Here is a 10,224-nt window from a genome sequence, read left to right on the forward strand (position 1 = left end):
CATATCCGGTTCTAACTGTCGCTTCTTGACCCTTATACAGGTTTCTCAAGAGACATGTGAGGTGGTCTGGTACTCCCATCTCTTTAAGGACCTGCCATAGTTTGTTGTGATCCACACAGTCAAAGGCATAGTCAGTGAAGCAGAAGTAGATGTTTTTCTTGCTTTCTCCATAATCCAGCGAATGTTGGTAATTTGATCTCTAGTTCCTCTACCTCTACCTTGAGCATGGCAGGATACAAATTTCAATAAGCAAACCCTTGGTACACCCAAAGTCCCATACATCCTGGAACCACAATGTTCAACTACAGTGGCTGGTAGCCACGAGTGACCCCCTGAATAGTTTCGGCTGAAGACTTTGTCACCTGGTTCGTAAGTGTGGACCTTTGTGAGCGCACTTTGCTGCTGGGGCTTAAGGTCATTCAGATCTGGGTGGAGCCGATCAAACAAGGTTGTAAGGCGACGCCCCATCAGCAGCTTGGCCGGGCTGCGGCCTGTGGCTGAGCATGGGGTAACATGCTGGCACAGTAAGAAAGAGGCCAGTTTTACCCCCCAATCACCCTGCGTGAGCTTAGCAAGGGCTTCTTTGGTCGTGCGGACCATTCTTTCCGCCTGGCCGTTAGAGGCCAGGTGGAACGGAGCCGAAGTCAGTTGCCTGATTCCGTTGTCAGACAGAAACTGACTGAACTCTTGACAGACAAATTGTGCACCATTGTCACTCACCAACATGTCCGGCAGCCTGTGGGTGGCGAACAAGCGACGCAGCATATTGATGACGGCTGTCGAAGTGGTGGAGGACATATGCGCAACCTCCAACCACTTAGAGTACACGTCAACCACAATCAGGAACATTTGTCCCTGCACAGGCCCCGCGAAATCCAGGTGGAGCCTGGACCAAGGCTTTCCCGCAGACTCCCACTTCTGCGGAGTGGCGGAAGGCGGTTCGGGCCTTGCCTGCTGGCAGGGTGTACACACTCGGACCCACTCTTCAATGTCGGCATCAATGCTGGGCCAACACAAATACCCTCGGGCCAACGCTTTCATGTGGACCATGCCTGGATGGCCCTCGTATAGTGAATTCAGCACTTTTTCCCGGAGCTTGTGAGGCACCACCACCCGGTTACCCCACAACAAACACCCTTTGGACACCGACAGTTCATTTTGGCGTGCCCGAAACGGTTTGAATTCCGGCTCCAAGGTACCTGCCGGCCACCCCCTCCACACCCAGTTCAAAACTCGGGCAATTACATTGTCTCTAGCTGATGCAGCAGCAATGTCCTTTGAGGAGATGGGGGCCTCAGGCAGTTCGTCAATGGCCAGCACCGTGCTAGCCGGAGCAGGGTCCATGTCCTGGCCGGGTAGAGGGCAGCGACTGAGGGCGTCCGCATGGCCTGATTGCCTTGCCCGGCCTCTGCTCCAAATCATAGTCGTAAGCGGTGAGGAAGATCGCCCACCGCAACATCCAAGGGGACATAATATTAGGGAGTTGCCGGTCCGGGGCAAATATCCCTAACAAGGGTTTGTGGTCTGTGACCAAGAGAAACTTCCGACCAAACAAATAGTCATGAAATTTTTTTACAGCACATACTAACGCCAACCCCTCTTGGTCAATTTGGGTGTAGTTCTTTTCCGCTGCGGAGAGCGATCTTGAATAAAAAGCGATGGGGGCTTCGCTTCCATCGGGCATCAGATGACTGAGGACCGCCCCCACCCCAAATGGCGACGCGTCTGCCGCCAATACCAATAGCTTCTGCTTGTCGTAGTGTGTTAGTACTGCATTAGAGGAGAGTAGGCTTTTCACTCCCTTGAACGCCCGCTTGTGCTCTGATCCCCACCTCCATTTTGCGTCCTTGTGGAGGAGTGCGTGTAATGAAGCCACTACCGCCTGATTGCCTTGCCCAGCCTGTGCTCCAAATCGTAGTCGTAAGCGGTGAGGAAGATCGCCTACCGCAACATCCGAGGGGACATAATATTAGGGAGTTGCCGGTCCGGGGCAAATATCCCTAACAAGGGTTTGTGGTCTGTGACCAAGAGAAACTTCCGACCAAACAAATAGTCATGAAATTTTTTTACAGCACATACTAACGCCAACCCCTCTTGGTCAATTTGGGTGTAGTTCTTTTCCGCTGCGGAGAGCGATCTTGAATAAAAAGCAATGGGGGCTTCACTTCCATCGGGCATCAGATGACTGAGGACCGCCCCCACCCCAAATGGCGACGCGTCTGCCGCCAATACCAATAGCTTCTGCTTGTCGTAGTGTGTTAGTACTGCATTAGAGGAGAGTAGGCTTTTCACTCCCTTGAACGCCCGCTTGTGCTCTGATCCCCACCTCCATTTTGCGTCCTTGTGGAGGAGTGCGTGTAATGAAGCCACTACCGATGCTTTGTGTGGAAGGAAAGCATGATAGAAATTCAATAGTCCTAAGAAGGACTGCAGCTCTTTCTTGTTAAGAGGCCGTGGGGCATCCTTAATCACCGCCATCTTGTCTTCCATGGGGTGGACTCCAGACTCATCTATCTGGAACTCCAAGTATTCCACACTTGGAACTCCCACTAGGCATTTAGATCTTTTTACTCTTAGACCAGCAGACCTGAAATGCCCCAATACTTCCCTGACTCGGTCTGTGAGCTCTTGCTCTGACCTTCCGGCAATCAGCACATCGTCGAAGTAGGGTACTGTGCCTGGTACCCCTCTCAGTAACCCCTCCATCATACCTTGAAAGATACCTGGGGCAACATTCACCTCAAGCTGGAGCCTATTGACCCTAAAGGCTCCTCTGTGGGTCACAATGGTTTGTGCCTCTGCTGCCTCCCTTGTCACTGGCAGCTGCTGGTAAGCTTGCGCTAAGTCCAGCTTGGCAAAAATCTTCCCTCCCCCCAGGGAAGCCAAAATGTAGCTGATGATGGGAATAGGGTAAGAGTGCTGCTGCAAGGCACGGTTGATCGTGCACTTGTAGTCAGCGCAAATCCTGACCGACCCGTCTGCCTTTATCGGCGTGACAATGGGAGTTTCCCATTTGCCGAAAGGAACCGGCTCAAGTACCCCCTGTTCGACTAGCTTGTCCAGCTCTGCCTTGATCCGGGGCTTGAGTGAGATTGGCACCTTTCAATACTTCAATCGGATCGGGGTTACTGAGGGATCGAGTTCGAACGACACTGGAGGCCCGTTGTACCTTCCCAGGCCGCCCCCAAATACCTCAGGGAACTCGTCATACAATAAAGCCCATTTATTTTCTGCAACGTTGTTTACACCAGTAATGGCAATACCCAGAGGTTCAAACTAATCAAGACCCAGCAAATTAACCCAGTCTCCCTCAGCCACCAACAACAATAACATTGCATATTTCCCCTTAAACTCCACTTTAAAGGTATCCCTCCCCGCCAGAGGAATGCGTTTTCCCTGGAAATCAGCTACCCGAGTGTCTGTGGGCTTCAGCCTCCGCCAACTCCACATACTGGCAGACTTCACCATCACGGACGATCCCGAGTTGACCTCCATGCTGCAGGGAACGCCATCCACGTGAACGGTGACGTTGATCTTTCCGTGACCTCCGGTGCGAAGGATGGTCGAGGTAGATGACAGGCTCGTTGTCATCTCGCAGCTGGCTTCTCCGACGGCTGCTCATGAGTGTTGGTTCCTGGGTGGGGACGCCGGCGCTGATGTCCTCTGTGATCTGCAGGCTCAAGCGACGTGGCCCCGCTTGCCGCACATTCGACAATTGATGTCTTGGGCCCAGCAGTGTTCGCGAGGGTGTTTCCCGCCACAACCAGCACACCTTTGGCTAGCCGCAGGTTTCACACGGGTCCGCTTGTCCGCTCCCGCTCTGGTGGCGCACACGTCATCATCGGTGTCACCGCCCTCGTTGTCGGCCACCTGGTGGTGTATGCGCTGCTCTGCCGATGCCAGCCGCTGATGGACCTCCCTTGTGGACTTGTCAGCTGCTTCAGCTGAGACGGCCTCCGAGTAGACGACGGCCCAAGTCAAAGTTGTCTTGGCGAGCAACCGTTGTTGCAACCGTTTATCTTTCATGCTGCAAACCAACCGATCTCGGAGGGCCTCTTCAATGTCGGTGAAGTTGCAGGGCCTTGCAGCCTTGCGCAAGGCTGCCACATATTCTGCCACTGACTCGTTAGCCGCCTGACCCCTCTTGTAGAAAGCATGTCGGCAAGCGATCTCTGACGGCTGCGGAGAGAAATGCGCCTTCAACTTGGCCGTCAGGTCTGCGAACGAAACCATTTTGACGTCAGCTGATGCCAACAGCGACCGGGCGATGTCGAACACGCTCTTTCTGTAAGAGCTCAGGAGAGTTGCCCACTTCTTCTCCTCTGTGGCGATGTCGTTCGCGTCGAGGTGGAACTCGAACCTCATCAGGTAAGTGTTCCAGTCCTCGGTGGTATGTTCGAATGACTCGAACTTCTGGCTATTGGCCATCCTGACAGGCGCTGCCACCGGATCGGGTGGTGCCTGCTGCTGGTCGGCCATGGAGAGTTGCTCGCTGTTGTCCGTCATGGGACTGGATTAGCGGGGCTTCCTACCCGCACTAATATTCCACCTTCATCGCCAATTGTTAAGTCGCTCGCTTAACAAAGCAGTCAGAGAGTGATTCAGCAAGAACACAACTTTATTCTTCAACTCGAACACAACTCCAACACGGATCAACATCAGATAGCCAGAACAGCCTTTACATTGCAGCTGTCCTGCTTTTAAACATTCCCAGCTAATATAGCCACACCCACTGTACACATATCAACCTATGAGGTTGCAGAGATAAAGTCCAATCACCTTAGTTCCCGCTCAGGGAGCTTGCATGAAGCGATTGGCTTTTACTTCCTGGGCTAGCGATTCTATTGGATGACTTTGGATCCTAGCCCAGGACAAAGCTCAACATTACATATCAATTAGATGTTTCACACATTGCATTCAAGGCAGCTTTGAATACACTACACAATCACATACCTCAGAACTGTAATTTATTTCTTTGCTTTTGTGCAAATTCCTTAGCTCTTTGTTCTGCACTCCCACCGCCATTATTTTTGCTGATGATGAGTCCTTCCATTTATTTGGGTGAAGATGCATTGCCTTTCCTTTACTTGCAAGATTCTAGGTGCTCTGTCTATATTTCAGCAGCAGGGGACGTGCATCCAAAAACTGCAGCATTCAGCTAGTGGAAGTTGCAGCACTCTTGTCATGTACAACAACAGAAGCCAGATGCATGACCAACCAGCCTGCCTTTAGTGACATTTTCAAAAATACTAGCAGGCTCCTTTGTCTTTTAAACATGTGATTAATATTGTTTCTGTTCCATTGCTAATGTTTCCCTCATGGGCCTGAAGAGCCAAAAACAATTATTCTCTGTATGAGCTGCATGAGGAAAAGCACAGCTGAGCAAACAGCGGCACTCCATGTGCCGCTGCCACCTGTCAGTTCTCAGTCTTCATCACTTGTCAAGAGCTCAGCACCACACTGCACTGTTTTTTGCTGGCAGCCCTTGTGTCCTTGTCTTAAATTGCTATAATATCAAGTTGACAATCGAAAACCAAAAGGAACTGTGACGATGTGATGCTAATAAATTTCTTTAAGAGTCAAAATTACACAAAAAGTGAACAATATAGTAGAAAATATACAGAATAACAGAAAATGTGACGGTGGTCTCCGGAATGCACTGGGTTTCGATGGTTGATCTTCCAAACAAAGACGTGTGACCTTATCAAATATAACAACATGGATTTTGTAAAACTTATGATTCTTATATGGATAATTCCAATACACATGTTAATAAAATTAGTATGAAACCTTACATATACTGTCTCTCAACAATTCATTTCTTCTGGTGACATATCAAAAATTCATAGGTATCAATGTTGATTGTCTATAAAATGCAACAAACACAATTACAATACACATGTACTATTAATCATCATTAATCATCAAATTACATACAATACTACATCAAAAGCTACCATGAAAAACTCACAAGCACTCATCTATATATCTAATTGCAACAGGGGGAGGGTTGTGTGGATACTTATTTCCACCAACAAGAAGCTCACTCTCCCCCAACAGCTTTTCCTACATAGTCAGTGTACTTCCTGTGTCTGCAGAAAAATCCAAGAAGTAAAAAAAATCCCTTCAGGGAGGGTTGAATTCCCCCCAATACCTTTTGAAATAGCCTCTGCAGGGATCTAACTCCAGGCATCAACCGTGAGGGAGAGATTAGAACGTTCAGGGCGGGGGGGGAGGCTTCTAATTGGCTCCGTCAGTAAAAGGGTGGGGGGAGGGCCCTTTCCTGACCTCTTTTGGCCTTTGAGGGAGGGAGGGAGGGAGCCTTGGGGCCTGGCCTGACAGGGGCTGCCAGTGCCAGCCTGGGGAATCCCTAGAGGTTTTGAGGTGGACTGTAAGGAGGGCTGGGTTTGGGGAAGGGAGAGGCCTCAGCTGGGTATAATGCCACAGAGTCCACCCTCCAAAGCAGCCATTTTCTCCAGGGAGACAGATCTCTGCTGTCTTGAGTTCAGTTGTAATTCTGGGGGGGGGGTGTCCTCCAGGCCCCACTTAGAGGTTGGCAACCCTAGGCCTGGCAGCAGTTTAGGGTTGCCAGGTCCCCCCCCGGCCACCGACAGGGGATGGGGGGTAAGGTTGCCAGGTCCAGGCTGGGAAACTCCTGGAGATTTGCGGGTGGAGCCTGGGGAGGACAGGGACCTCAGTGGGGTACAATGTCACAGAGTCCACCCTCCAAAGCAGCCATTTTCTCCATGGGACGTTATCTCTGTAGTCTGGAGATGAGCAGTAATTCCAGGCATCCCCAGGTCCCACCTGGAGGTTGGCATCCCTAGGCAGCAGCCTCTGGGTGACTTGATACCACCTGATTTGCATGACTCAATTAGGCCCTGCTGCTTGCTACTGTTCATCAGCAGCCACCCTATGAAAGCCAGTGCGGTGCATCAGTTAGAGCTTCAGATTAGGGTCTGCGAGACCCAGGTTCAGATCCCCATCTTGCGGTGGAAGCTGACTGGGTGATTTTGGACCAGTCACATACGTTCAGTCTAGCCAACCTCACAGGGTTGTTGTGCAGATAAAAAGGAGGAGAGAATAATGTAAGTTGCTTTGTACCCCACTGTGGAGAAAGACTGTAATTTTCCTAGACAGAGCCTGTGGGGAGGGGTGTGGAGATGGAAAGCTGAAGACAGAGATGCAGATAAAGGTAGGTTGGCTGTTGGGTGGGAAGGAAATTGTGTTGCCAACTCCAGGTTGGAAAATTCCTGGACATTTGAGGGGTGGAGCCTGGGGAGGGTGGGATTTGAGGAGGGGAGGAACTACAGATCAGTATAATGCCATAACTTCACCCTCCAAACCATACATGGAGGAGAGAAAGAAAGAAAGAAAGAACGGAGGGGCAGAAGGGAGAAAGAGCGTGAGAGAGGTAGAGGGAGACATGAGGAAGCAAAGGTGTGAGGAACAGGATAACCATTCCGCAAGTTTCTTGCGGGTCTCCACTTGTAATAGCTATAATTCCTAGTCGAGCCTTATGTGGGCTATTGGTATTGTAATGTCTTACCAGGTGAGCTTCGTGTAGGCATTATATACTTGTTTCTTTCTTCACACTGATCTTATCATTACTTATAAATGGTTGCCAACTTTTGTGAGAACTATCCCATAATCCAGGCATACTGAAATCCAAAACGGGCTGTTAGTATTCTAATGCCTTACCAGGTGATTTTCATATAGGCCTTATTTACTTCTATTTCTTACTTTGCACTGATCCTGTCATTACTTATATAAAGTTGCCAACTTTTATGAGAACTGTCCCATTATACAGGCATACTGAAGTCCAAATCTAATATTTCATTAAAACCTTATATATTTTGCTGAAAATAACTATTATTATAGGTAACTAGCTAGCTCCAGGGATGCAGTATTTGAGAGAAGAGTTACTGAAGACATCCAGCATTTAGAATCTCAAAGGAGAAGGTACAAACATAATCTCACCCGAGAGGAGGTAGAATCACTGCACGATATCTCCAATGATACATCTCTAGTAGTTAAAGGGGCAGACAAAGGTGGGGGAATAGTACTTTTGGATCGAACAGACTATACTCAGGAAGTATATAGTCAACTCTCAGATAACAACTATTACAGGAAGATAGATCATGACCCTACAGATGAGGTATTAAATTTAATTAAAATAACTACCAGAGACACTTTAGCTCTGGATTATATAGCTAATAAAACAGCAAAAGTTTTGATTAATGAGCACGCTAGAGTTCCTATTTTCTATTGCTTACCTAAAATTCATAAGTCCCTAACATCCTCACCGGGACGCCCGATAGTGTCAGGAGTTAATTCAATATTAGAACCAATCTCCCAGTGTCTAGACACGTTTTTACAACCGTTTGTAGTGAGTATCCCTTCCTTTATCAAAGATACCAAGGAGTTGGCATTACAATACCAATAGCCCACGTAAGGCTCGAGTAGGAATTATAGCTATTATGAGTGTTGGTGAGTTTTTCATGGTAGTTTTTGATGTAGTATTGTATATAATTTGATGATTAATGATGATTAATAGTACATGTGTATTGTAATAGTGTTTGTTGCATTTTATAGACAACATTGATACCTATGAATTTTTGATACGTCACCAGAAGAAATGAATTGTTGAGAGACAGTATATGTAAGGTTTCATACTAATTTTATTAACATGTGTATTGGAATTATCCATATGAGAGTCATAAGTTTTACAAAATCCATGTTGTTATATTTGATAAGGTCACACGTCTTTGTTCAGAAGAAGATCAACCATCGAAACGGCAAGGCATTCTGGAGACCACCGTCACATTTTCTATTATTCTTTATATTTTCTGCTATATTGTTCGCTTTTTGTATAATTTTGACTCTTAAAGAAATGTATTAGCGTCACATCGTCACAGTTGTAAATTGCTATAAACCACTTCAACATAATCCTAGAGTTTTGATGGCAGAAGTATCCCATATACCACAGGCCATTCGGAGTGTATGAGAACCAAGTCCGTCACCCCACCCCAGCTTTCATACGTCTAGGCAGAGTGGGAGCTCCCAGTAAAAATGGTCACATCTCGTTTGAGCCCCAGGGAGATCATTTTTGGATGCATGGAGGAAGTGGATAGAGAGAGCTTTCTCTCCCCCCCCATACTAGAACAGATAAAAGGAAAATACTTAATTATTTAACAAGTAATTTAATCGCAGAATTCACTGCCTGTCGGCAATGTTCCCTCTAAGATGTGGGGTTCTGTGAGCAAAAATTATACTTTGTGAGCGACTGGCATAAAAGTTGTGAGCGAGTGATTTGGCTACTGCATCAATGAGGTAGCTCTGGAGCCAGACAAAGATCTGTGAGCCGGAGGTTAAAAAACTGTGAGCTGGCTCACACTAACTCAGCTTGGAGGGAACACTGCCTGCCGGCATAGTGATGGGCAACAGCACAGATGGCTTTATAAAGCGATTAGAGTAATTTATCAAGGAATTCCACCAGTGGCTGATAGGCATAGTTACTAAAAGGGGCCTCCATTTGCTGAGGCAGTGCTGGGAAGGAAAATGAGGGACAGGCCTCGGCCTCTCTGCCCTGTTTTTTGGCCCTCTGGGACAACTGGTTGCCCACTGTGTGCAGCAGAATGCTGGACTAGATGGACCACTAGTATGATCCAACAGGGTTCTTATGTTCTCACGAATTATATTGTAGTGCATGCACATGTTCACAATAAATGGCATCATCTGACAGCAGCCATTCTTCTGATGTAGCTTAGATGCTCTTAGGATCTTGGCTTGTTTCATAAGGCTACTGCCATTGTGAAAGTTATCTGACTCCCTTTAAGGAACCAGCCTACCTTGCAAAGCACCCAGGCCTATAAGTCATATATATTCTTTTCCTGTTACTTAGGAAGTAAAAAGCATTAAATACAGTAAGACCAAAGTTACCTGGGACATCTCTTTTTAGGCAATGCAGATTTTCTTTTGCATAGTGCTGTCCGGTATTTCTGTTTATTTTTGTTCTCTGTGCATGGGATCCATTGATGTTGACCATCTACCTCCTATATCCATGGATCCAGCTCTGCAAATGTGCTACTAGAAACTAGGTTAACTGAGATACATTTGCACCTTGTCCCCTTTTGCCCATCATGAGACAAAATTTGCTTTGTAGCAGACAGCATTATGTTTGTTAGTTCATAGGGAGTAACTGTTATGGGCCGTTGGGAATTT

This window comes from Gekko japonicus, unplaced genomic scaffold (assembly GCF_001447785.1).
Source record: "Gekko japonicus isolate JY-2015 unplaced genomic scaffold, Gekko_japonicus_V1.1 scaffold3289, whole genome shotgun sequence".
Taxonomy (NCBI): domain Eukaryota; kingdom Metazoa; phylum Chordata; class Lepidosauria; order Squamata; family Gekkonidae; genus Gekko; species Gekko japonicus.